This window comes from Sceloporus undulatus, chromosome 1 (genome assembly GCF_019175285.1).
Source record: "Sceloporus undulatus isolate JIND9_A2432 ecotype Alabama chromosome 1, SceUnd_v1.1, whole genome shotgun sequence".
NCBI classification, from domain to species: domain Eukaryota; kingdom Metazoa; phylum Chordata; class Lepidosauria; order Squamata; family Phrynosomatidae; genus Sceloporus; species Sceloporus undulatus.
The window spans coordinates 279,995,661-280,023,312 of NC_056522.1; positions in this window are offsets into that span (position 1 = coordinate 279,995,661).

Genomic DNA, 27,652 nt, shown 5'->3' on the forward strand with positions numbered 1-27,652 from the left:
TTGGAGAACTGATAAAACACTATCAAATCACCTCCACTGCCCTTAAAATATTGGGTGACATCCTGTTCATGGATTACAATTGTGTTAAATCTGAAATCACAATTTACTTTTATGCTTGCTGATCATATTAAAAATTCTATCTTATCACACCACAACCAAAACTCCCCACAAACCTACCTTTTGAGCAGTGAACCCTCTCCCCAAGCATGGCCTTATCTGTGTTGCTTGAGAATAAGATGATGAGTGGGGACACACATTGAGTTTTATTGTAGCTGGATATGCTGTGAAAGGCATCTGGGCCACTAAAGGAAAAGATCTGAATAAATCCTTGCTCATCCCCCTGCTCTCTGGCAACACAGAACCAAGCATGTAGTTGTGGTGGGAACTGAACTTCTTAAAAGGTAGGTTGTGATGTAGATTTGGGAGACATGGCTACAGAGATGTAGCAACATCTCCCAGTACAGGATCTCAGCCATTATATCTATCTTCATCCAATGGCATTTCTACTTGGATCAGTTTCAGCTGGTGAGCATCGCAGATGTGGGCCAGCTGATATGATATGTAACAAAGATAACTTGTCCTCTTGATCCCCTTCCTTCTCAGCTGGGAGGGAGATTCCATTAGATCTCAACTACAATGTATTATTAATCCATCTCTCATGGAGGAAAATTTTCTATCTTGTTTAGAGATACAGTGGCACAACTGCTTCTTTATGTAAAGGCCTTCTTGGGTCCCCAAGATAGAGCCATAGATCAGTATCAAATCTTCCTTTCTGGGCAAGGTGATTGAGATGGTATTAGCATTCCAAATCCAGGCAATCTTGGATGATACAGGTTTTGTACCACCATTTCAAACTAGCTTTAGAGGACATGGAGTTGAGGCTGCTCTGATTGTCTTAGTGCAGGGGCTCCCAGCCTGGAGTGCCTGCATCCTAAGATGGAATGAGATGGAATTTCAGGGGGCTTGTGTCCTTGAACAAAGAGTGGCTTATGATGGGTCTTGAGTCCTTTTTGTTCTGAATAAATTAGAATCTAATTGCTCAATATGGATTTGCATTTTATGCACTGAGTTAAAAGTTTATACTTTTAAGTTCAGTGTACTAGCAATATGCCAATGACACCCAAATATTTCTCCATGCCTTCAAAGACAGCCTCAGTTAAGGATAGCATGTCCTCTAAATGAATTCCTGGAGGAGTAATGGATGAGGAAAAACAAACTAAAGCTGAATCCAGACAAGTTAGAGGTGCTTACTATCAAAAGTCCTAACCTGGGTCTGAAAGTGTGTCAACCAGTCCAGGATGGGTTTATATTCCTCCTGAAAGATTGTGTTTGCAGCTTAGAGGTGTTTCTGTATCCATCACTGCAAATGACAGCAGATAGATGTGACAGTCAAGAGTAGCAACCATCAGCTTTTGCTGTTAATGCCAAGTGTTTCCCTTCTTAGAGGTGAAAGACCTAAAGAAAGTAGTGCTTGCACTGGCAACCTCAAGGCTGAACATCTGCAATTCACTGTACATTGGGCTGTCTGTGTACCATGTTTGGAAACTTCAGTTAATTCAAAACATGGCAGCCAGATTGATTACTGGTATATTTAGGTATGATTATATTACACCAATATTAAAATCACTCAACCAGTTTCTAGGCAAGGTACAATGTGTTTGTTATTACCTTTAAAGCCCTAAAGTGGTTTGGGTCCAGGTTACCTATGGGATCAGCTTCTCCCATATAATCTGCCCCATACACTCAGGTCCTCTAGGGGACATTTACTTCAGTATGCCAGGACTAGGCTGGCAATTGTAACCCAAAGGATACCTTCTTCAACCACCCTCAGACTGTGGAATGACTTTCCAGAGGGCATTCAATAGCTGGATATTCAGTCTGAGTTTAAAACAGCACCAAAGTTTTAAAGTATAAATTGACTTTTTTATATGTATTGGCTTTATCTTATCTTTTAACTGATGTCATGTGATCGAGAGGGCAGTTGCCTCCCAACTCCAAGCCCTCTTGGATGAAGCCGATTATCTGGATCCATTTCAAACTGGCTTCAGGGCGGGATACGTAGTTGAGACGGCCATGGTCGTCTTAGTCGAGAATCTCTGTCTGGCCATTGACAAGGGAAGTGTGACCCTATTGGTGTTCTTGGACATTTCAGCGGCCTTGGATACCATAGACCATGATATCCTTCTGGAATGCCTGAGGGAATTAGGTATTGGGGGCACTGCACTCCAGTGGCTCCATTCCTACCTCTCAGGCAGATTCCAGATGGTGAGGCTGGGGGACAGTTGCTCTTTTAGGGGAGAGCTGACATCTGGTGTCCCTCAAGGCACCATTCTATCCCCCATGCTGTTTAACATTTAGATGAAGCCGCTGGGAGAGATCATCTGGAGACATGGAGTGTGGTGTTATCAGTACAATGGTGATACCCAAATCTATTTCTCTATGTCTCCAACTGTTGTAGTGACTAAGGATGGCATCTCTCCTCTGAATCCCTGCCTTGGGTCGGTAATGGACTGGATGAGGGAAAACAAACTCAATTTGAATCCAGAGAAAACGGAGGTACTTGCTATAGGTACCTCAAGTCCAGGGATGGAATTTTGTCAACCAGTCCTGGACGGGGGTCACACTTCTCTTAAAGGACAAAGTTCGCAGTTTGGGAGTACTCCTGGACCCATCTTTACAGTTATCATCCCATGTGAATATGATGGCCAGGAGTGCATGGTACCAACTTCAGTTGATATGCCAACTGTGTCCCTACCTGGACCAAAAGGACCTTGAAGCAGTGGTACATGCACTGGTAATCTCTCATTCAGATTTCTGTAATGCACTCTACTTGGGCTACCTATGCACCAAGTTCAGAAGCTTCAAATGGTGCAAAATATGGCAGCCATATTGGTCACTGAAACATCTAGATCAGACCACATAATACCAGTATTAAAATCTCTTCACTGGCTACCGATTAGCTTCCGAGTGCAGTACAAAGTGTTGGTTATTACCTTTAAAGCCCTACATGACTTGGGCCCGAGTTACTTGAGGGAACGCCTCTCCCTACACAATCCACCCCGCACTCTCAGAACAACCGGGAAGAACATATTAGAGTATGCAAACACCAGGTTAACAACAACTTCCTACAGGGCATTTACTACCATAGCTCCTAAATTATGGAATGGCTTACCGGAGGAGATCTGTCTCATTACCACCTTAGATGCCTTTAAGAAGGCACTTAAGATGGATCTCTTCTGGCAGGCCTATCCACCCAATCTGCTATAAGAGAGTTAGAAATACCCCACCTCTGTTTGTAAAGATATGTATTTTAAATGATGATTTAGGCCTGTTACAGACTGCCAAAATAAAGCTGCTTCGGGTCTCTTTGGGGTTATGCTGTTTAAATGATGCATGGGTCCTAAGAGTCTGGAGGTCATGCCAAAGCCACACTCCATTCCTAAGCACTGGAGTCCAGCTTTGGTGCAGCTTCTGGATTCTTAGGATGCATGCATCATTTAAACAGCATACCTCCAAAGAGACACGAAGCAGCTTTATTTTGGCAGTCTGTAACAGGCCTTAGTCTATGTATTGTATTGATGGTAGTTTTACTATTTTATTGAGTATATTTGATATGAAATTGTAGTTTTTTATCTTGTAATGTTTCTATTGTTGTAATCCTACCTCAATCCGCATAAAAATTATTATTACTATTATTATCGTTATGTGTCCTTTACCTGGTTTTCTGCATAATTAACTGGTGTTATGTATCCAATCTGCTGTTGTATTTTAATCTGTTATTTTTCCATTATTATTATTATTATTATACTACTAAAGGCAGATTGTCTCATGAATGTTATATTCTTGGATTTCCAAGGAAGTTTTATTCAGCTTCATTTTCTCTGGCTTTTGTTCTAACTATTGTATTCTAAACTTTCAAGTTTCCAGTACTATTACAGTTTCCTTCTTACCACTGTTTCTTTGGCATCTTTCTATCCCAGTTTAGTTGACAAAATTCATCTGTCAAAGCTGAGGTTCAATGATATTTGTTGTAGAGCTTTGGCAAGGAAGATAAGACTGCTGCATAACAACTGAAGGAGCACTTACTTGACCTTAATCCAGAAAGCAATTTAAATGCATATGTAATGTTAAAATATAAAGGGGCCCATTTATGTCAATGGTTTGCTCATAGATTTGAAGTTGTGAATGGCATTATACATTTTGCCCAGTTTGGCTTATGGGGTGGGGGTGGGGAATCCCATCTGCTAGAATGGTTAATTTTAAAAATAAAAGAAAAGAAATATTAGCTCAACATACCTGGAAATATTTCAAAATATCCCTTTTGGGATGTATGTAATTTGGTGCTAAATATCTAAAATTAATAAAGTGTTCCCCATCCACTCAAACTCCTGGATTAAGTATCATTGTCTCCTATGAATACATCTCAGAACTTTAATGTGATATATATTAATTTAAAGCATTAAGAGAAGAACTCTATACAGTATATCTACTCCAGGCAATCTTTTTGAGCTGGGGGCCGGGTTGCTGTCCCTCAGACAACTGGGGGGCCGAAGCCAAAAAATAAATAATTAAATAATTTTTTAAAAAATTAAATATATAAATAAACCAGGACAAATGTAGGGCAAAATTTTCAAATGGAAGACACTTTTTTTAAAAAAATGGAGGACACGCAAAAATATTTGCTGATTTTTTAAAAAATGTTAATATAAATGCATGTTTCTGAGGGTTCTATAGACAATTGCCCCCCAAAGGCCCCGGCGGCAATTGGCGGCAGGACTGGGCTGGGGCCGGTCCCAAGGCCTCGCCGGGCCACATCCGGCCCGCGGGCCGCAGGTTGCCTACCCCTGATCTACTCCTTATTAAGTTTTGTTTGGTCTTGTGGTTTCCCAGGCAAAGGAATATATGATTGCAGCTCTAAAATTCCCCCTTACCTAGAAGCAAGTTTAGTGGGACCTAAATCCTGGCATGTAAAGGTTTGCTTTTGTGTGCCAAAATAATATCACAGATCACCCCAAATTGGTATAGAGAACTTCAAAAACAAACTAAAACAAACAGCTTCACTTATATACCGCATCATACTGAACTAACAGTGTCCAACTGGTTTACAACTATAAGCTAATTGCCCCTAACAGTCTGGGTACTCATTTTAGCAACCTTGGAAGGATGCAAGCCTGAGCTTGAGCCCTTTTGCTGGTATTGAACTCGCAACCTTATGCTTTGTGAGTGAGTGGCCGCACTACAAGCATTTAACCACTGTGCTACCAGGGCTCTTCAGGAAGATTAAGAACTTGTTGTATGTCTTGAGATGTGAACGTAGTTTTTCACTGAAGAGCAAACATGTCCAGCACCTGTTGAAGAAAGGGAAAGAAATAACAAAAGTGTTGTGATGGATACCTGGAAAGACTAAACTATGCATCTGTTAGATATGACCACAGACAATGGGCCCCACTGAAAAGATGAAAAGGGATCTCATTCTTAGCACCTTTGAGATTAATTGAAAGAAGGAAGTTGGTAACATAAGCTTTCATAGACTCAAGTCTACTACCTCTGATGCATCAGTAGATTATAATAGGCTTACATTTAAATAATAATAATAATAATAATAATAATAATAATAATAATAATTTATTTATAGCCCGCCCAATCACAAGGAATCCAGGCGGGTTACAACAGTAAAAATAAAGATAATAAAATAAAATACAATAAATAAATAAATAAAATACAATAAAATTAAAGAGAGCAAAGTGAGTACATTCACAGTTAGGCCTGATGGAAGTTGGGCCTCTCTTTTTCACTCCCTCCCAGGTCTGATGATGATGTCATGGAGGGAGGGCTCTTCTTCTTGAGGCAAGGATTTTATTTTAATTAATTTTAATTTAATTCTTCTCATTAAATTTAAGAGAAGAATTGGTGGACAGAGTGACATAAGTCACAGTAAAAACATAAATCACAGTAGACTTCAGTCTTAAATATCTCTTTGCATACTGACCCAAACTAACATAGCTATGCCTTTGAATTCTGCTGACATGATGGGTAAGTGAATATTTCTCAAATAATGAAAAGGGAATGAAGAGATTTATTATAAGTCATAGGCCCAATTTGGGTGCAAAGGGAACAACATCTTGAAAACCTCAAATCAGGACAAGTAGATGAGATTTTAATGTAACTCAAAGATAACTCAAACTGACACTAAGTAAAATAACTGAGGAATCCTGTGGGCAACTGAGGCAATACAGGTTGTTATGGATGTACACAAACTACACCCAAGATCACTAGTGTTAAACAAGGCCCATGTCACATTACTCATGTATGAAAGTTGGAATGACAGGCTGTATATAACAGAATCATGGATCAGACTTAGTGGGTGATAATCCACAAATGCTCACACTTTAGCAAGTTAGTTAGCCATTAAGGTTCTTTGTTCCTTTTTTTTTTCTTTTTTTGCAACAGATCATTAGAACTATCCTTTGGGAAACTGGCTCATGAAATTATGCAAATTACTTTAAACATAAATTGTAACCTAGCACCAACTGACAGTAACACTGGATGTCTTGATAGTGCTCTGGAATTGTAGACATAGGAATCTAAGCAACATCTGTTTCCGAAAATCCTATTTATTGAAACAACCTCTTTTTGTATAATGAAAAACATGCATCCAACAGCTGGTACGCCTGGCATAAAATCCTCAAATTTTTTATTATGAAATCTCAGCAGATTTCTGATCATATGTTGTTTTGATTTCTTTTTACCATAATGGAGTGGTCAGGAACATTTAATGGAAGTCTTTGCCATTCATAAATTTTTATTTTGCATTAAAAAGTCACTCAGAGATCTCTAGCAAGTGAAGGCTGTGCCAAGATACTGAAAGACATTTTCATTAACCTTCTGTGACCTTTTATGAACATAATGTTGGCTTTCACAGAACTTATTTTCTGATATTGCACCTCTGGTAGACTATAAACCAATCTAATTTTCAGTTCCTATACTATAAGTAGCAAATGTCTTAGAAGAATAACCTTCCATAATCCCAGCATAAATCCTAATATAATCAAGAGGTTAAACTATAAGGTAAAATAAAATAAAGCAGCAAAAATTAGAAAATAAGGAACGCATTCAGGACAGATTTATTATCACCAATAATGCCTCCACTTGTTCATTTTAAACAGCAAGGGGCAGATGATATATTTGACTTCATATGTTCAGAAGCATCATTCTTTTTCCAGATATGTGTCTTTCAATAAAGACTCAAAGCTCCAAACACAGAGTTTGAAAGTGTTATTTATATCCTGCCATTGGTTTTTGGGAGTTCCAAATGTAACTTTCCCAAGCTCTGACCAAAATCGTCAACAGTAATTATCAGAGAAGTCTTTTTCAATCACTCTTCTCTTGCACTCAGCAAGACCTGGAGGGTTATAATGATGCTGGTATCTGTTGACCCTGTTGTCCATACATCAAGGAGATTTATCTACAGAAGGGAACTTTTCAGGTGATATGGAACCTTGTATCAGCATTCCACATTCAGGGGATGTGGCCACCTCAAGCAGATCCCCTCCACAAATGTATCCAACCATCAAACTGAGAGGGGGATGTGATGGTGGCTATGCTGTAAACCCTGCAGTGGTTGATCACGTGAGACGGATACCTGAACAGCTGAAAGAAAACATCCTGTAAATCTGCATTGTAATCCAATCTATATAGGAAATTGTACGACAGCTTTTAAAAATCAACATGGACGTGGTACAGACCACCATAAAGCGGTGTACTCACTCCCTAACTGGCAATTGCACTCCCTAACGCTAGTACGTCCACATGGGGCACATGATGACAATGTCACGCACATGCCGTGTCCAAACAGCATGGCGTGTGCGTGGTGTCTCTGTGCCACCCCAGCCTGCATACAGCAGCCTGGCTGAGGTGCAGGAAGGAGCTCCGAAATGGAGCTCCTTTTCATCACGCACATCGTTCTCATGGCAACCAAACAGCTGCAGGAACAATGCTGAGGAGAAAACCATGGCTGTGGTTCCTGGGGTGTCTGGGGGCATGAAGCCTCAAGGACACCCCTTTTCCAGACCATGGAGAAGCGGCATTTTGCCTCTCCTCAGTGGCCTGGAAAAACAGCAGATTGGGGCTGCAGGGCTGCCGGTGAGGCTGCCCTGGCCCCAATCCGGAGCGAAAAGGGGTGAGTGCAGGCCACTTTTTTGGGGTGGTCTGTACCGTACCATAGTTTGACTCTAAACCAACAAGTAATAATATCTTGCAGAAGACTACACACCCTTTTGTAGTCTGTAGGCAAGTACAGGCTGATTCTCCCTTATACGAAATTCTGAAATCTGAAATAGTCCAAAAAACAAAACTTTTTTCATGGGTGGCTGATACAGTGACAGCTTTGTTTTCTGATGCCTCAATGTTCACAAACTTTGTTTCATGCACAAAATTAACAAAAATGTTTTACAAGATTATCTTCACTCTCTCTCTCTCTCTCTCTCTCTCTCTGTGTGTGTGTGTGTGTGTGTGTGTGTATGATGTATATGTAACATAAATTAATTTTAGCTGGGTCTCATCTTAAAGATATCTCATTATGCAAATACAGGTATTTGAAAATTTTAAAAAATCCCAAATCCAAAGCCCTTCACGTCCTAACATTTACAATAAGGAAGGACTCGGTCTGCAATTACCGTATCTTTTTCCAATTAGTGAACTATTGTTTGCCTAGTCTGATACTTCCACCTGAAGTACAAGCCTAGTATATCATACAAGTTAGTATGTTGGGTTGTGTTATAAGTAGTCAATATGACAAGGAAGGTAAAATTACCCTAAGTGGCCTGAGGAGAGTCAGCAGAGTATGAGGGGAGCCAGCTTTGTTGCCACCATCGCCATTTCTTCGATAGGAGAGAGGACTTGCTCATGTCTGCCTGTCTACTCCTGGCCTGCCTGTTTTCATCTCTCTTTCATTGGAGACTGTTGCCTGACATTTACTCCACATAGGACTAGGTAATACCAAGGTATTATGCCAGCTAGCAAGCTTCACCTGTTCCTTTCCTGCATGGGGACAAAAGAAAGTCACCTGCGATGGCCGGTCTGCCACCAACTGAAGTTGCCTCTGAGAGGGACAATTCCAACAGGGGGGTTGCCTGTTTGCAGGGAGCTGCTTGGAGGGTAGAGTGAAGATGAGGGCCGGTCTCCCTGTTTGGAGGGTAGAAGAAAGTTTTAAAACAACAACACTAAGTTTTTAGCTGTGATCATACAATGTTCTGCTTGCCAGCAAGTAAAATAACAAAAGTAAGTTATATGGGGATTATGGGACAAGAATTCATCCAGGGAGCAGTCAGTGCCAGAGTAATGGGTAGAGGGAGATAATTATTTAAACTGTACTGTGTTTTTTGAAATCTTTGGAAGCTGTCTTGGAACCTGTATGAGGTGAAAGGTGTGATATGAACTAAATTAAATTAAATTAAAGACAAATAAACAAGTTAAGCATTAATAAATTTGTGGCTTTGTTTCTCTCAAACCATCCTTCATCTCCAAATTTGCTACATCTGTGCTGTTATCTGCCACAATCATGGCATATGCTTTCAACATTTTATTATATATTTCTTACTTTTCTGTTATTTTGAAGCCTTAAATTGATTATTTACGAGAGGGCGCATATTGCCCTCATATTGCCGTGAGTTATTTAGCTAATCTATGTAGAGGAACCTAAATGTGCCCATAAAAGATTAATAGAAAATCAAAAGTAATACATAATGTATAACAGATTGTCCACAAAATGGCTAGATTATACCTTTCACTGTGCATATTATTCAGGCTAATGAAAGTATAGATGGCATGTGCTTTCAAAATACAGAGTGTATTAAATAATAACATTGAAGGAATAACAGCATAATTTTCTCTGCCAAAGATCAATTAAGAGAGGACTGGCTCTCAGAATGACTGTAACTTGTGTTACAAATGGAATTCATTGAGTGCAATCTGTACAAATTACCTTGCCACAGTTTACTAAATAATAATGATTTTTAGCCCATTCCAGTTTGATCTTATGACATATAACATACTCTGTGGTCAGTCCCCTATGCTCGCTAGTGCTAATTATAATGTGCAAGTCTCTAAATCAAATAATCTCCGTATTTATCTGTTTATTGCTGAATAAAAGAACCAGCACAAATTGCACATAAGAATATGATACCATTTAAGATTCCAAAAGCATGCACTGCAGTATTTCTAATTATGTAAATACAGTATAGAAGAAACTAGAAGTCTGGTTAGAATGGCATGTATATATAAAAAAACATTTAAAAACAGTGGTTTAAAATGTAAACGTGTGTGATATGCAGCATTTGAAATTGCTTCTCTTACCCAAGATCCCAAGGGATATGACTATTCTTGCTTGGGAGCAGGAGCATTTTATTCTCTTTCACCATTAACTATTTAATCAAACTAGATGCTATCACTAGTGTAGTGGAGAAGAAACAGCAATAGTTACTCTTTACTTCTTGAATCATAGTTGAAATACATCCTGTAAAAATAGATTCTTAACTCTGCCCCTTGGCTGATACAGAATATACAGTCTTCCTTAAAGGAATCCAAAAATTACAAGGAAATTCATTATATTCTGTTCTGATAGTGTAAAATATAGAAGTTGCCCATCCATATGTCTCTCAGTTGGCTTAACCAACACAGACTGAAATGTTTAAGAGTATCACTCAGTTTTGTCCTGGGAGATCATGATTTTTACATTTTGGGATTTAAAAGTCAATTTCCTGCCTTTCTCTGAAAGGAAAAGAAAAGAAAGATAATTTTCCCAGACAGTTTGAAATGCACTGTCCTGATTCAAGTGTGCATAATGCATCATCTTGTTTGGGTTATTGGCAAGCAGAGAATCTGAAGCAAAAGCAAATATGACTTACACTTAATGATTTTGCCATTCTTGCTGTGAAATTAGACTCGCTGAGAAAATGGTGCCCTTTTAAGACCTCTCTGTGAGTTTTTCTGTATGGGGAAAAGCTCAGCGCCAGGCATGACAGAATACTAGACACATCTTATAGTCTTTAAGTTTTTAATTCCAGTTCACCTATAACACCTTGATTTTAACCCCATTTTTCTAGTTCAAGAAGTAGGGGGAACTACAACCAGCTTTCTTAGGATTCAATCATTTCTGCATTTTGATTAGGTAAAGAAATGTTGTAGAATTGCACAAAGCTTTTTTTCCTCTAAAGAGATCTAAGGAGGGTTTATGTCTCCTTCTCTCCTTTTCTTTTTGCTGAAAGGTAAGCCTTTTTTTGGGGGGGTGGGGGGTGGGGCTAGTCCAATCATTTTCTTCATTCTGAATCCTGGCCTTGATACTGGATTCACAAGACATTTATCAATCTCTATGCTACACACCACCACCCTGGACATGGCGGCTAGTCCAATCATTTTCTTCATTCTGAATCCTGGCCTTGATACTGGATTCACAAGACATTTATCAATCTCTATGCTACACACCACCACCCTGAACATGGCTAAAAACCTGATTTCCTTCCTTTATAAATTTAAAATTAAAAAACATACAGACTCATTTTGAAGTATACGTATAAGAGTATATTATGGTGATCATATTTTCAAAAGGAATGGCCCATAAAGTATGCTGCTGCCATATTGCCATGGTTTCTCACTGCGGCAAATACCATTGTAACACAAAACATTAGTCATCTTACACCACTCATGCACACACATTTTGAACACTTCATTAGTTGCATTAAATAATATCTGTTTGCCAGAAAAATAATGTGTATATTTCCATTATTGCCTAAGTTCAGCTAGATGTGAGGTGAAAGTTGTTGTGATCTGAATTCCTGTCATCTTTCATTTTTAAAAGAAAGCTGTAGGAGCTGTAATGGATGCCAATCCAGTTTCCCAATGATTTCATTTTCATGACAGCAGACATAAAAATAACAGTATATGCAATATATCTATCTGAATTTGTCAAAAGTATCATTTTCCAGATAATATTACAAATGAAATGAACACACCTCCTCAACTGAAACTAAAATTCCAATCTCTAATATACACAGTGCCATTGTGAGACTATAAAGCTGTGTGGATATATCAAAAGCTAGCACTTCGAGAATTTCAAACATTATTTGAACCAATAAAAGGTATCATCTCATTTGCACTGTAGGAAGGATTGAATAGCTGTGCTTAACTTTTTTCTCAATAACATTGGTGCCATCTAGTGGATATATTAACTTAAATATATAGAGTTATATCTCATCCAATGGATATGTATTCCTAAGCATTACCATTTTAACAGAAAATTTGGTACCAGAAGCAGAATTAACATGGAAAGAATAGGGATAGGTCTCTACACCACAAGAAAAGATGAACAGTTCAGCATGAACCTGCTAGGAATCACCTGAAACCTTCTTCCAAAATGTAGCCAAGAACTGTTGGTTTGATTTTTTTTTCAGCCCCCATTTTTCTTATCTTTTCCATTTGGGTGGTCCATCTCATAGATCTACTGTATACTTTTGTTTTGTTTTTTAACATGATGGGGATAGCAGGTGAAGCAAACATTCCCCTTTTCTTTCCAGCTTTCCCCCTTTTTTTCTCTTTTGCTGTTAACACATGGTCTGTTGAGTCACGTACTGTTTTCCTTGCATCAGTGGCATTACTAGGAGTGGCTTCACCCGGTGTGGTAACTCATAGCGTCACCCACCATTGACTTCTCCTCCAATACGACACCATACAGACTCTTTAATCTTTTGTACTAATGTTACTCATAAATTATAATTCCCATGTATCACTGAATGCTATGGCAATAGTTGTAACATAAACAACTATAGCTTTAAATTATGATATCATAAGTACAGCCTAATTGTTTTTGCATGTACATAGTTTCGTGTGGTTAAAGTGAAAATTTGGTAGAATAATAGAATCATACAATTGTAGAGTTAGAAGAAACCCCAAGAGCCATCAGCTGGGGTGGGTATTGTGGTTTTATTAGGGTTTAATAGTTTGTAATTTTATATTGTTTTTAGCTGATGTTTTTAATTGCTTTATTGTAACATGTTTGCTAGAATGTTTATTTGTGAGCCACCTTGGATCCCTTTCTAGGAGAAAGGTGCCATAGGGCCCATTCCCACTTGCAGAAAAATCCATGTTGAAACCTGGCTCTGCTCCGCTAATGAAAACGGTTCCAAAAGGCCTCTTGTTCAGACTATGAAAGGGGCCTTGTTTGGAACCGGTTGTTAATAATAATAATAATAATAATAATAATAATAATAAATTTTATTTATACCCCGCCCTTCCATGAATATGATCAGGGTGGCTTACAAGATTTATAAAAACATTACAATACAAGGTTAAAATCCAATATAACAATTAAAAACATTACTACAAAAAACAGGAACAGGAAAACAATAAAATTAGCTGGGAGTGCTTGTCGTTCCCACTGGAGGAGCCAGGGAAGGTGGCAGCTCTTCACCCCCCACCAACCCCTTCCCGCAGAGGAATCTTTTGGAAGGGGGGCTAGAATTGATCACAAAATCAGTCTATTGCAAAAGCAACTACTGTATATACTCATGTATAAGTCTATTATTTTGGAGTCAGTCAAAAGACTGACTCCAAAAACCTGTATTGACTTATCCACGGGTCAGTGTAAGTCCTGTTCTTTACCTCTTATTAAAAAGGGGAACCATCCCCTGGTGAAAGGCAAGAGCATACTCTGTTCTGGAAGCACTGACCCCCTTCTATTCTGTCATCCATCCAGCCTTTAGTGTGAGCACAAACGGTTATGTCTGCTGGAATTTTGAAAGTTCTTTAGCATTGTTTTCCTTTGCCTTATCCTTTAGATCTTTTGTTACATGCCCCTAAGTTTTACCCTTGACTTATCCATGGGTATATCAAAATTCATAATTTTGGCCCCAAAACTTGCCCTCGACTTATACATGAGGTTGACTTATAATCGAGTATATACGGGTACTTGCTTTTGCAATAGAGTGCTTTTGCAAACAATTCTATTCCCCCCCCCCCAAAAAATTCTCGGGCCCTCCTCCTCCCCCCCCCCCCAAAGGTCTCCCTCCCCAGTACCACTCTTGGGGTGGCACTGGCCCCAGAGGGACCCCTAAAGTCCCTGCTGCCCTCTCCTCCTCCTCCTCCTCCTCCTCCTCCTTCCCTCCCTACTACCTGGTTGCTGGTGCAGGGTTTGGAAGCAGCGGCAATGGCAGCAGCGGCAGGCTGACTCTCTCCTCCTCCTTCTCCTCCTCCATACTGTTCTCCACTGCCTGGCCTCCTTCTCCTTCTCTGCCCCGGTAGACTTACGTTAAAAGGAGGCCGAGGTGGAAGGAGAGAGCCAGCCGGCCTGGAGGATGGAGGACGGAGGATGGAGGACATGCATGCGTGTCTCTGTATTCCCAGCCTGCCTCTAGGCCCCCACAAAGGAGGGGAGAGAGGCAGGGCAGAAGTACAGAAGCACATATGCATGCATCCTCCGTCCTCTGGGCCTGCTGCCTCTCTCCTTCTGTCCCGGCCTCTTTGTAAGATAGGCCTACGGGACAGAGAAGGAGAAGGAAGCTGGGCAGTGGGGAATGGTCCAGATGGAGGAGGAGGACAGGAGGAAATGACCGCCGCCACTGGGTCCCAGCTTCCAGCACCCAGGTAGGCAGGCAGGTCGGCGGAGGAAGGGAGGGAAGGAGGGGGAGGAGGAGGAGGGAGTGAGGGAAGGCCGGTGACAGGGAGATGGCAGGGGCCATTGCAACTTCCCCTGCCGATTCTCTGTCTCCAGCAGCGGATGCGAATCTGCCAGTGGTTTCCACTGAGTTGAATCAATTTATTTTACAATAAAACGATTCATCTCAAAAAACACCACTTTGGAAGTGGTGTCCTGAAACCTCGGGGTTTTGGGGTTTACCCCACGTTTTCCCCTTTGAAATTGATCTGATAAGGATCAGGATCAATTTCAAATGGGAACTAGGGTCATATACCTCAAACCTGCTGTGATTTATATTGTAGTGGGAATGATGTCCTAGAAATCAAATAAATAAATAAATAAAGTCCAATCCCCCTGCCATTCCGGAATACATAACCAAAGCAGCCCCAGCAGATGGCCCTCCAGCCTCTGTGTAAAGACTTCTAAAGAAGGAGACTCCACCCCTCTTACTGTCAGGAAGTTCTTCCTAATGTTTAGGTGGAATTTCTTTTCCTGTATCTTGCATCCATTGTTCTATGTTCCAATCTCTAGAGCAGCAGAAAACAGGCTCACTCCTTCTTCCATATGACATCCTTTCAAATATTTTAACATGGCTATCATGTCACCCCTTAATCTTCTCTTCTCCACGATAAACAGACCCTTGCTCCCTAAGCCGCTCCTCATAGGGCATGATTTCCAGACCTTCACCATTTTGGTTGCCCTCCTCTGGACACACTCCAGCTCCTCAATATCATTTTTCAATTGTGGTGCCCAGGTGAGACCTGAACAAGGCAGAATAGAGTGGTACTATTTATCCCTTGAGCTAGACACTATACTCCAACTGATACAGTCTAGAATTGCATTGGCTTTCTTAGCTGCCACATCACATTGTTGACTCACGTTCAGCCTGTGGTGCACTAAGACTCATAGATTCCTTTCACATGTATTGTTGCCAAGCCAGGTGTATCCCATCCTATATCTGTACATTTCATTTTTACTGCTCAAGAGTAGTATCCTACATTTCACCCTTTTGAAATTCATTTTGCTTTGGTCAAGCCAGGCAGCGTATGATGCTTTTAAAGAAAATTTAGAAATAATGTTTTTTTCAAAAAATAAACATTTTAGAATATAAAATTTAAAATTGTAATTTTAATTTAAAAATAAAATCTGGGATCTCTCCTTTCTCCTCCCACTAAGGCTCACCATACTCACTCCATCTTTTCCACTGAGCTACAGTATTCTAAAGATATGCAGGCAAACACCACAGCCTGTTTCTGCCCAAAGGCAGATATTTGGGGAGCAGTGGTACCTCTGACGATGTCACCTAGTGTAGTCTGCATTCTCTGCATCCCCTAGCGATACTCCTGTGTTACATGTTGTAGGCAGCACACATGGCTACAATAGGATTAGATAGAGCAGAATTCCATTCTTTCACTTTTTTATTGCAACCTAACACAGAAAGTCTGTGTCTCTTTACCCCCCCCCCCCCCCGCCATGCTGCTACTGTTAATACAATAGGTCCTTGGTATCCACTGGTGTTTGATTCCAGAACACCCCATGGATACCAAGATCTGTGGATGCTCAAGTTCTATTAAATATAGTGGCTTAGTAAAATGGTGTCCCTTATATGAAATGGGCAAAATCAAGATTTGCTTTTTATATTTTTTTAATATTTTCAAGCCATTGATGGCTGAATCCATGGATAAAGAATCTGTGGATATGGAGGGTTGGCTGTAAATTTATAGCTAGTCAAAGGACAAGAAAGAAAGATGGAGGTGAACAGGCATTAAAAAGCTTCAGAAAAAGAACCTTTTGTCAAATGTTTGTTAGCTAAGGTATGACCAATTTAAATATAAAAAGCAATGGTAGCCACACCTGTTCATGTCCGGGAAAGCAGCCAAAGGGCTGATAAGGCAGCTAGTTCTCAAACAAACAACCCCCTCCCAGCACAGCAAAGTCAGTGTAAGCTACACAGTCCTAGAGAGTTGCAGTAGCTTTACCAAAAGGGATTACCAAAAGAATTGTCAGACGGTCCGAGGTTCAGGGTAACAGATAGGCAGGTCGATGAAGCAGTCCAAGGTCAAGGTTTCCAGGTAGTCAAGACAAGAAGCCAAGGAGCCAGAGACAGAGTCTTTCCCCTAAAAGAGTCAGATATCCACTGGCAAAGAACCACACATGCTCCAGGTGCTTAAGAAGGCAAGGAGCTGGCCTTCAGCTGTGCCTGATTACGAAGACGCTTCTGATAAAGCCTCCGAGATCTTCGAAGGCCCTCTCTTTCTGCTCGACGCTCATTGAAGGTAGGCACACTGCCCAGATCCTCCTCCATGTCCACAGCCTCGGCACCAGGCAAACTTGACTGCTGAACCTCTGGAGGGGCCATAGACTCTGCTCCAGCAGAACTAGGGCCAGCCTCTGGCTCCTCCATTACAGGTTCAAGCCCCTGGGGCTCTGGCTCCTCCATTATAGATTCAGATCCCAGAGGCTCTAGCTCATCCTCTGAGTCCTCCAAGCCATCTTCCAGGCTGGGCATGACAGTTCATAAGAAAACATCTAAGATCACTTTGGTATTTGGGAATTAAATAGGCAAATTGATAAATCTTTTACAATCAAGTTTATATTTGTGTTTCATCCAGGTAAAATTCCCATTAGACTAAACTGAAATTAATAGTTATATTTTAAAGTTTGTTGGTATGGTATGCTGTGGTCTGATCTGGTATTGAATTGTATGTTATGGTAACCACTTTGATACCACATTAATTGCCATGGATCAGTTTGATGGAATCCTGGGATTTGTAACTTAGTGAAGAATTTAGAATTCCCTACAAGAGGGACTTCTAGTGCTGTAGTTCAGGAGACTGGACTAGAGCCCTCTAGCAAGGAATTTTTGATCCCTCACTAAATTACAAATTATAGGATTCTGTAGGATTAAATCATAGTAGTTAAAGAGAAATCAGCTATTATACAGTATACAGTGTGGATGCACCTTATGTGTGGAAAACCTTCAAGCATAAACAGATTGTAACAAAATGCAAACATTTCTCTCTACCATGTTTGAATATCTCCCTCCTAACATGCTGATGTGTGTGTATGTAACCCCTAACCTAGCATTGCCTGTGATCCACCCTTATTCTATATTAGTAAAGTGTGAACTGTTGCTGTCTTTATAGAACAAGCCAAGAATCCTTCCTTGTTGACCCTTGCATGGCAGTGGCATTCCGCAATACATTACTTCACAGGGCATTGACTGTGAACAAGTTACAAAAACCGAGGAAGGGAGGCATGGCTGGAAGCAGAAAGCATTAAAGAAAGTTCATCAGTTCATTGAACAGTGGAGAGCAACACCTGGTCCAATTCATACTATCAGAGTGACATTTTATGGTTCTATTCAAACTAATACTGTACTGCTGTTCCACCTTCCTGGATTCCATTGTTGGTTCGTTGCCGATACAAGGGTGATGTCTCAAGGCAAGAAAGACAATACAGGACAGTGATATGGAAGAAAAAGGCCACAACCTTTATTGTTTACAGCTGAAGACAGAGTTGGCCAAATGCATGGGTCCGGATCCAGCCATCAACCAACTTGACTATTGATCAGTGAACCTCACCCCAGCCTGATGCTGGAACACAGGGATTACAGGAGAGACCACTTGATCGGTATCCAGGGGGGCCCTTGTTACCAGGGAATGCTGGTAAGGCATCCACCGCTGATCCTTCTCTGCCCCACACACCACTGTGTCTCATAAGGGGACTCTGCTGCTGTTCCATCTTGCTGGATTCCACTGTTGGCTAGTTCTCAAGAGCAGCCATGATTGCCATTCTTCTATTGCTTCCTCTCAAGCATCATCCACTCTCTCCTAACTACTAGCATTTGCTATTGCTGTTGACTACCCTTGTCACATCTTAAGTCAAAACCCATGTTTGATTGGCTCACGGTTAATTCCACCATTGTCCATGCTTCCTGTATTTGAGTCCTCAGATGTTCCTGGACTACAGCCCCTACAAGCCTTCGGGGATGAGCCTTCTGGGAGTTGAAGTCCAATAACATCTGGGAAGTACTTGTCTATCTCATTCCAGTGCTTACTCTCAGCAGTTCATAGTATATTATGCTTATGTGAGTTCATCTCAAGCAGATTTCTTTGCTGTACTTAAATCATCACCAGTCCAATCCCAATGACATCCTGCTCATCATAGGCTTTATCACCTCATTTACCACATTTATGCATTTCATTTTGTTTTCTTTAAACCAATTTAATTTTTAAAAAACAAAATTAATGCCTTGATTTTGTTCCAATAGCAATTAAAATGGTGTGGTTCTAAAAGGTTTTTATTAATCTTCATGCCTTTGTGGGCATGTTCTGGTGATGTGGGTTGGGATATTAGCTGTAAATATGTCTAATCCACTTGCCCCACCTGACTTTTCTTTCTGTTTCTGGTTGTATTTCTGACTGTAGAAAGTTCACACCCTTTTTCACCTCCAAAGGCTTCTGTTTCTTTTTTCTTTTTTTAATCCATAGTATTAATGATAAGATGGTAACTTGAAATACAATTCTCTTGTTTGTCAGGGCAGTAATCATACAGCTTCAATCTATCTTCATCTAATCATACAGCTAAAATGGTATCTCTTCCCTGCTCTGGTTCTTCGTTATAAAACTTCAACACCCCTTCCCTATATAGAGCACTAGATCACTGAAATGGTGAGATGGGAAGTAATTGGCAGAAGAGAAGGAGCACCAGAAGATGCTAAAGCAGAAATATAACTTGAAACAGAAGGAAAAGTCAGGATGGGCAAAGCGATTAGCTATGCCCCCAGCAACTGAGCAGGGCAGTAGAGGACAGGGAGTCTTGGAGATGTCTCATTAAAGGGTTGCCATGGCTCGAGATTGACTTCAGGGTGATTAACAACAGCAACAAACATCCCACCAATTACCCACAGATGCCTGCAATTGCAAATGAATGAAAATGAGTAAACTCTATGAACCACACTACTGAAGCTGGGAGAAGAATGCAGCAGCATTTGGAAGGAGAAGTTACCAGGAGAAATATCAAATGGCAGAGAAAGAAGTGGCACATGTCACCAAAAATGATCCGTATGAATAAGCTCTGTGTTCATACAAATATACTTCATGGGCATTTTCATTTGATATAAAACTCGACTGGAATTTTGTTGCATTTTATTGTTGTTTTTAATTGTTGTTAGCTGTCTTTATTGGCATGTAAGCATCAGAAGAGAAGAATATAATTATATATGTATGTAGAGAGATCTTGGGCCCACTCACATTACCTTTTAACCCGGTTTTGAAATCGATTCTTCCATGTGAAGTTCATATTGATCCCGATTCTGTCACAATCCATGTTGAGGCATGCACAAGGAAATGCCCCTTAGTGTGGGGTATTGAGATTCGGGCTAAAATCCGTCTTTTCTGAAAAGACCCGGGTTCCGCGAAATATGAACTTGCCCCCTATCATGATCGGGGCAAATTCAGTGAGGGATTAAGGTCAGAAGGCGGGTAGAGGGCAGAGCATTCCCTCCCCTCATCGGAGGCGAGGAGGAGGAGGAGGAGGAGTAAAGAGCCGAAGGAAAAAGGGGAATCTGGAGGCAAAGGGTGACAGGAGGCTAAAAGGGGAAATCAGGGTGACTGACGGGGGCTGCAAAGGGCTGTCAGAGGGAGGGCAGGGGGGGAGTGGAGAAAGTGATGGAGGAGGAGGAGGAGGAGGAGGGAGTCGTGGGAAGAAGGGAGCCATGGAGGGCATTCTATAATTGAGCAGGAGGAGGAGAATGAAGGAGCCAGGGCAGCTCAGAGGGAGGGGAGGGTCGGAAGGAAAGAGGAGGAGGAGGATTGCCAAGGGAAATTGGGCTGCGGGGCTAAGCCGGAGGAGGGATGTAGGGAAATTAGGCTGTAGAAGGAACCTCTTTTATTTTGGACAATTTATGCGCATGATTTTTTGGGTGACATGTCTGTGAGCTTGCTTGTGCTACTTTCATTTCCTCTTGCTCCTGGATTATTATTATTATTATTAGTGTTATATGAGGATGCTACAGTCAGAATGCCTGTGCTGCATTTCCCTTTTATTCCCAATTGATTCCATGGGTCAGTTGGAACTGAGAGGTCACTTTGCCTCAGTGGAAGGCAATGCCAAAGCTCCTCTGAAGAGAATGTAGCAGGAGGAAAGGGGTCAGTTCAGTTCAGGTCACAGACAGGGCACGAACGGAGCTCCCATCAGGCACCTTCCCCCCCCCTTTTTTTTATTTTTTAAAATTATTTTTGACAAAATATGCACTTTTTTTTTCTTGAGGCAAATATATAGATGGATAGAACATGGCTAGCAGCTTGTTCCCTTTCTCTTTTATTTGCTCGCTACCAGCAAAGGGGAAATGTTGCAAAGGGCAAGACTTGCGAATAAATGCTACAATTCAAATGTTACATTTGTTGCTCTTGTCAATTTGGCAAATTGGCAAAATGATACATGCTTTTGCTACTGTCTCTAAGGAATTCAGGGGTAGCCCTGAATTGCTTTTAAAAGCAAAAAAGAATGCATGGCAATCGCATCCTTTTCTGGCATTTCCGAGGTGAGGAATTTATTATTATTATTATTATTATTATTATTATTATTATTATTATCATTACATGTGTAAGAAGCATTCTGGGGTAGCAAGGAGTGTGGGATACAGGATGCATTAGCTTGCATTTGGGGGTTGAAAATGGGGCCAAGGGCAGATCACAACCTGCACTGACCCAAATGCCCATAACACACACACATACACACAAAAGAGGTTTTAAATTTTACAAAATGTGTGCATTTTGGTGCATTTTGTGCCTGACTCTTTTTAAAAAAAGGAGGGGGGAAGCACACTTCCGATGCCCCAATGAGTGCTGCAAACGTCAGCTATGACGATTGCTTGATTGACAACAGCTGCCTTCATGTTAAATCCGATTTCTGAAGAAGGCATTCGGGTTAAAATGCCCCTCATTTTGTAGTGGGCACTCGCTTATGGAGAGATTCGGGAGGGGGGCCCCCTGAATCTGCCCAGTTCCTTCAGGAGCAAATCCGCCAGTGGGAATGGGGCCCTTGTAACACCTTTGAGACAAACTAAAGAATAAAGTTGATACTATGAGCTTTTGTAGATTTAAGACTACTTGCTCAGATACATTTGGTGGAGTGGTAAGCGAGAGACAGACTTATGTATGACCTAGGTGTGTGAGAATGTCAATTTGAATTCATAATTCTTTGGGTATGGAAATTCTCACATACAATTACTTCACCTTTAGTAACAACATATACCTTCAAGTAAATGGTCCCTCCATGGACATGCACATGGCACCACAATATGCCAATATCTTTATGGCCAACCTAGAACAACGCTTCCTTAACTCCTGCACCCAGAAACCAGACTTCTACTTGAGGTACATTGATAATATATTCATAATTTGGATTCATGGAGAAGACTCACTCAAGACATTCTAGCAGAGTTTCAACAACTTCCACCCCACCATCAATCTCAGCTTGGAACTATTTACAGAACAAGTTCACTTTCTAGACACTACAAAATGGAGATCTAAGCACCACACTATATCTCAAACCCATTTGACCACTACACATACTTACATGCCTCCAGTTTCCACCCTGAACACACCACCAGATCCACAGTCTACAACCAAGCCCTCCAATACAATCTCATCTGCTCAAACCCACAAGACAGGGACTTTTCAGTCTCCCTGGACATTCCATAGAATCATAGAATCATAGAGTGGTAAGAGACCACAAGGGCCATCCAGTCCAACCCCCTGCCATGCAGGAAATCCAATCAAAGCATCCCCAATAGATGGCCATCTAGCCTCTGCTTAAAGACCTCCAAGGAAGGAGACTCCACCACACTCCGAGGGAGTGTGTTCCACTGTCAAACAGCCCTTACTGTCAGGAAGGTCTTCCTAATGTTGAGGTGGAATCTCTTTTCCTTCAGCTTGCATCCATTGTTCCGGTTCCCTGGTCTCTGGAGCAGCAGAAAACAAGCTTGCTCCCTCCTCAATATGACATCCTTTCAAATATTTAAACAGGGCTATCATATCACCTCTTAACCTTCTCTTGTCCAGGCTAAACATCCCCAGCTCCCTGAGTCGTTCCTCATAGGGCAAGGTTTCCAGACCTTTCACCATTTTAGTCGCCCTCCTTTGGACACGCTCCAGTTTCTCAATGTCAATTTTGAATTGTGGTGCCCAGAACTGGACACAATATCTCAGACTTCAGAACAGCAATCATTGAACAAAAGAACTACATAGGTAGATTGGAAACAGAAACAGCAAAACAGAGTTTATCCACAAACTACAGTCCTTCAGCAATGGATTGAACAAAGATAATGTCTTCCTGGCACACTACACACATTTCAACATTATTTGACCCCATCCTCATGAGGTTGTCCTACACTCATCTCTTTTCTTCATCACAGGCTAGTTCCATTGCCAAACTGGATTTGCCACTTAATGTCCATGCACAAAGGCTAGGTTACAATGCCTTTGTTCACAACCACCGTTAAAACTGGGCTTACCACTTCATTTCCATACACAAAAGATTTTGAATTCAAATTGACATTCTCACACACCTAGGGCATATATATATATATATATATATATACACACACACACACACACACACACACACACATATATGCACACACACACATACACACACACATATACACATATGCACATACTTGTTTTATATACCACTCTTCCGGAACGATCAAAGTGGTTCACAGATCTTTAAAAATTATACATCATAAAAATGCACATCATAAAATATCCATCAGTAAAACTAATAAAACCAAACAATGTATAAAATAAACATGGAATCTATCGATCACAGTTAACCTTTTCTATCAGAGGAGACATTCTCTATAAAGAGTCCAAAGGAAATGCTAATCGGAAGAGGTGGGTCTTTAGAGTCTTTTTAAAAGCATCCAATGTAGAGGTCATATGAAGCTCTTCTGGAAGCTTATTCCAGTACATTGGTGCAGTCGATGTAAATGCTCTCTTGTGAGTTGCTGCCAGTCTCACCTTCGGATGTACTAGTAGATTTTTCCCTGATGTTCTGAGAGTGCAGAGTGGACTATATGGGGAGAGGTGTTCCCTCAAGTAACTCGGGCCCAAGCCATGTAGGGCTTTATAGGTAATAACCAACACTTTGTATTAAGCCCGGAAGCTAATAGGCAGCCAGTGTAGAGATCTTAGTACCGGTATTATGTGGTCTGACCTGGAAGTTCCAGCGACCAGTCTGGCTGCAGCATTTTGAACTAACTGTAGCTTCCAAACCTGGTACAAAGGTAGCCCCATGTAGAGCGCATTACAGAAATCCAAGTGAGAGGTTACCAGTGCATGTACTACAATTTCAAGGTCCTGACCCTGGTTTACCACTCCACCACTCCCTCAAATGAATCTAAGGAAGTAGACTTACTGTAAGTCTTCTTTAGTAAGTCTCAAAAGTGCTACAAGATCTCTCTACATACTGATTCTACATACTAACACAGCTATATCTTTGAATTTTTTACATATGTGTGTATATATGTATCTTTGGGCCCAGCTAGACTAACTCAAAGTACTGTGTTTCCAGTCTTTTTTGTTTTGATTGTACCTGCATATGCATGTATTTGCAACTAGTACTCTCTTGCAATATAACAGGTTTCCATCTTTGCCTCCCTCATGGTCTTTCCCCTCTGAAAGTATCTTTGGCCATGCAGACAGGATCTCAGTCTCATGCAACATTTCAGGAATTCATTTGCACCAATTTCTAGTGAACCTTTTATAAAATTCAGGAAGTATGGTCAAAATGCTGAATAGCTTTAGCAATAAGTCAGCCCTCTATAGCAATGAGTTCTTTGCCCATGGATTCAAGTATCTGTGGCTTGAAAATATTCCTCCCCCCCAAATCTAAATTCCAAAAAAACCCCTTGTTTTTGCCATTTTATCTAAGAGAAGAAAGTGCAAAGACAGGCTTAAAGCTTAATATTAAGAAAACAAAAATAATGACCACTGAGGACCTTCACAAGTCCAACCTAGACAATGATGAAATAGAAATTGTAAAAGAATTCCCATACCTGTGATCAAACATTGATAGAAATGGGGAGTGCAGTAAGGAAATCAGAAGAACATTAAGAATGGGGAGGATGACTATGAAAGAACAAGAAAAGATTCTAAAATGCAAAGACATACAACTGAGCACAAAAATTAGAATCATGCAAGCCATTGTATTCCCTATTACCATGTATGGATGTAAGAGCTGGACAGTTAAGAAAGATGATAGGAAGAAAATAAATTCATTTGAGACGTGGTGCTGGAGAAGAGTGCTGAGGATCAGTTGGACAGCCAAAAGGACAAACGAATGAGTCCTAGAGCAGATCAACCCGGAAACCTCCCTGGAAGCCAAGATGACCAAACTGAGGCTGTCATACTTTGGACACATCTTGAGAAGGAAAGACTTATTGAAAAAGACAATAATGCTGGGAAAGGTGGAGGGAAGTAAGAAGAGGGGAAGGTCATATGCCAGATGGATGGACTCTATTAAGGAAGTCACGGGTATGGGGTTGCAGGAATTAAGCAAAGCAGTGGAGGACAGAGGATCTTGGAGATGTCTCATCCATAGGGTCGCCATGAGTCGAGATCGACTTGAGGGCAGTTAACAACAAAACCATTTTACTATGCCACTGTATTATATGGGACTTCAGCATCCTTTAGATTGTAAGCCTGAGGGCAGGGAAATGTCTAACAATTTGTAAGCCACTTTGATAGCCTTGGCTGAAGAGCGGGGTATAAGTAAATAAATATTATTATATTATTATTATTTTGGTATCCATGGAGGGTCCTGGATACCAAGGGCCCACTGTACAGTCTGCCCTTGCCTTACATGGGGGATCTGTTCTGGACCCCCCCCCCCCATAAGGCAAAAAGCATATATGCTTGAGCCCCATTAGATATAATGGGGCTTGTGCATGTTGCGTGGCTGTGCGTGCGCGCCCGCCATTTGACCATTCTCCCGACGACTTCCGCATAAACTGGAAGCCACCTATAGTGAGCATGCATATGGCGTGGGCTCACTGTTTTATGCTAGTTAAGCATTAGGATCATTTTGTTTAGTGCCAAAATCCCTCTTCCCCTCTGTCACTCAGTACACAGGACACTCAACAAGCAATAAGCCAAGATTTACACCACCACACTTTTCAGTGCAAGACCCAGTTTGCCTACCTGTATGCCAGACCCTATCTGTATCTCTTTTCATATACACTAGGTTTCATGTGCACCCAGTAGTATTTCAAAGTAGCTGAAATGTGTAACAATGGTGAAGTGCTATTTTTGGGGGGGGGGAAATCCCACCTCCCAAACACTGTGCATGAGAAGTCACATGCAAAGTCTTTTGTTAGGAAAAGATGGATTAGTAAAACTGTTTTTGTTGCTCTTAATAAAAATTTTTAGTAAGTTATGAAGAGACATGGAATTTATTGAAAGAGCAGACTTAATGCTGAACATGTGTTTTTTTAAATGACCATAGAGGATTTACATAAATTCTATCTAGACAACAAAGAAATATAAATAGTTAAAGATTTCTCATACCTTGGATCTATTACTGACAGAAAGAGGTTTCAGTTAAGAAATTCAGTCAAGAAGATTAGGATTGAGAAAGGCAGCTATGAAAGAACTAGAGAAAATCCTAAAGTACAAAGATATAAAACTGTACACTAAAGTAAGGATAGTCCAAGCCATTATTTTCTCCTTCATCATGTATGGATATGAAAATTGGACAGTGAAGAAAATAGAATGTGAATGCAGATGTGGTGCTGGGGAAGGGTGCTAAGAATATCATGGACAACCAAAAAGTCAAACAAATGGTTACTAAAGCAGATTGGGCCTGAGCTCTCCCTAGAAACCAAGATGACCAAACTGAGGCTGTTGTACTTTGGCCACATCATGTCATGACATGACTCACTAGAAAAGACAATAATGCTTGGGAAGGTAGAAGGCAGTAGGAAAAGAGGAAGACCACATTTCAGAATCTCACTATTCCTATGAACAACCTTTTTCTCCCATTGTTGCCTGTTTCCCCAGCATGCTATATAGGTGGTGTTCTCTCATTTCCTTCTTCTTCCAAATTGTTATTGTTGTTGTTAACTGCCCTCGAGTCAGCGTTGACACATGGTGGCCCCCTGAGTGAGCTCCAAGCCCCACTGTCCTCAGCTGCTCTGCTCAGGCCCTACAGGCTCACTGGAAAAGATAATTATGCTAGGAAAAGCAGAGGGTAGTAGAAAGAGAGGAAGGCTGCATATTAGATGGACTAGTCAGTTGTATATTAGATAGAGACCTTACTAGCAACAGTGCTGCCATCAGCATAGTCTCTTGCCTCTCAGGAATATGCAGTCCCTCCCACCACTGTGGAAAAGTAGTATTCTTGGTGGGGCTATACACATTACCTAATTGCATTCAATTTGATTTCCACAGACAACCACAGAATTTCAAGTTGTATTTCTTTTTACAAGTTGCTTTTAGCAGCCTTTCCCAACCTGATAATTTTGGTACATTGAACTGCAGTTCCCATCATTCCCAGTAATGTCCAATCACAGAATTTCAAGTTGTATTCTTTTTACAAGTTGCTTTTAGCAGCCTTTCCCAACCGGACAATCTTGGTATGTTGGATTGCAGTTCCCATCATTCCCAGTGAACACGTCCAATCACCATTTTGGAGAAGGTTGGCTTATGGGTATAATTAAGAAGCAATTGTCTTCTAATTCTAGTTCTTCCCCCGATCAAGTGCCAGATAATCTATTTTTGGCTGCTATCGTATCACTTTCCATGATATTCTTAGATCCATAGCAGAATACTTCTGTCAGTGACATATGATCCACAAGGAAAGATCATTTACATGGAGCTTCAGAGGTAATCCCTTGACTGCTTTTCCAGTTTGACAAGCAAGACAGCCAAAACCCCTAAATGGAATAGTACATTTGTT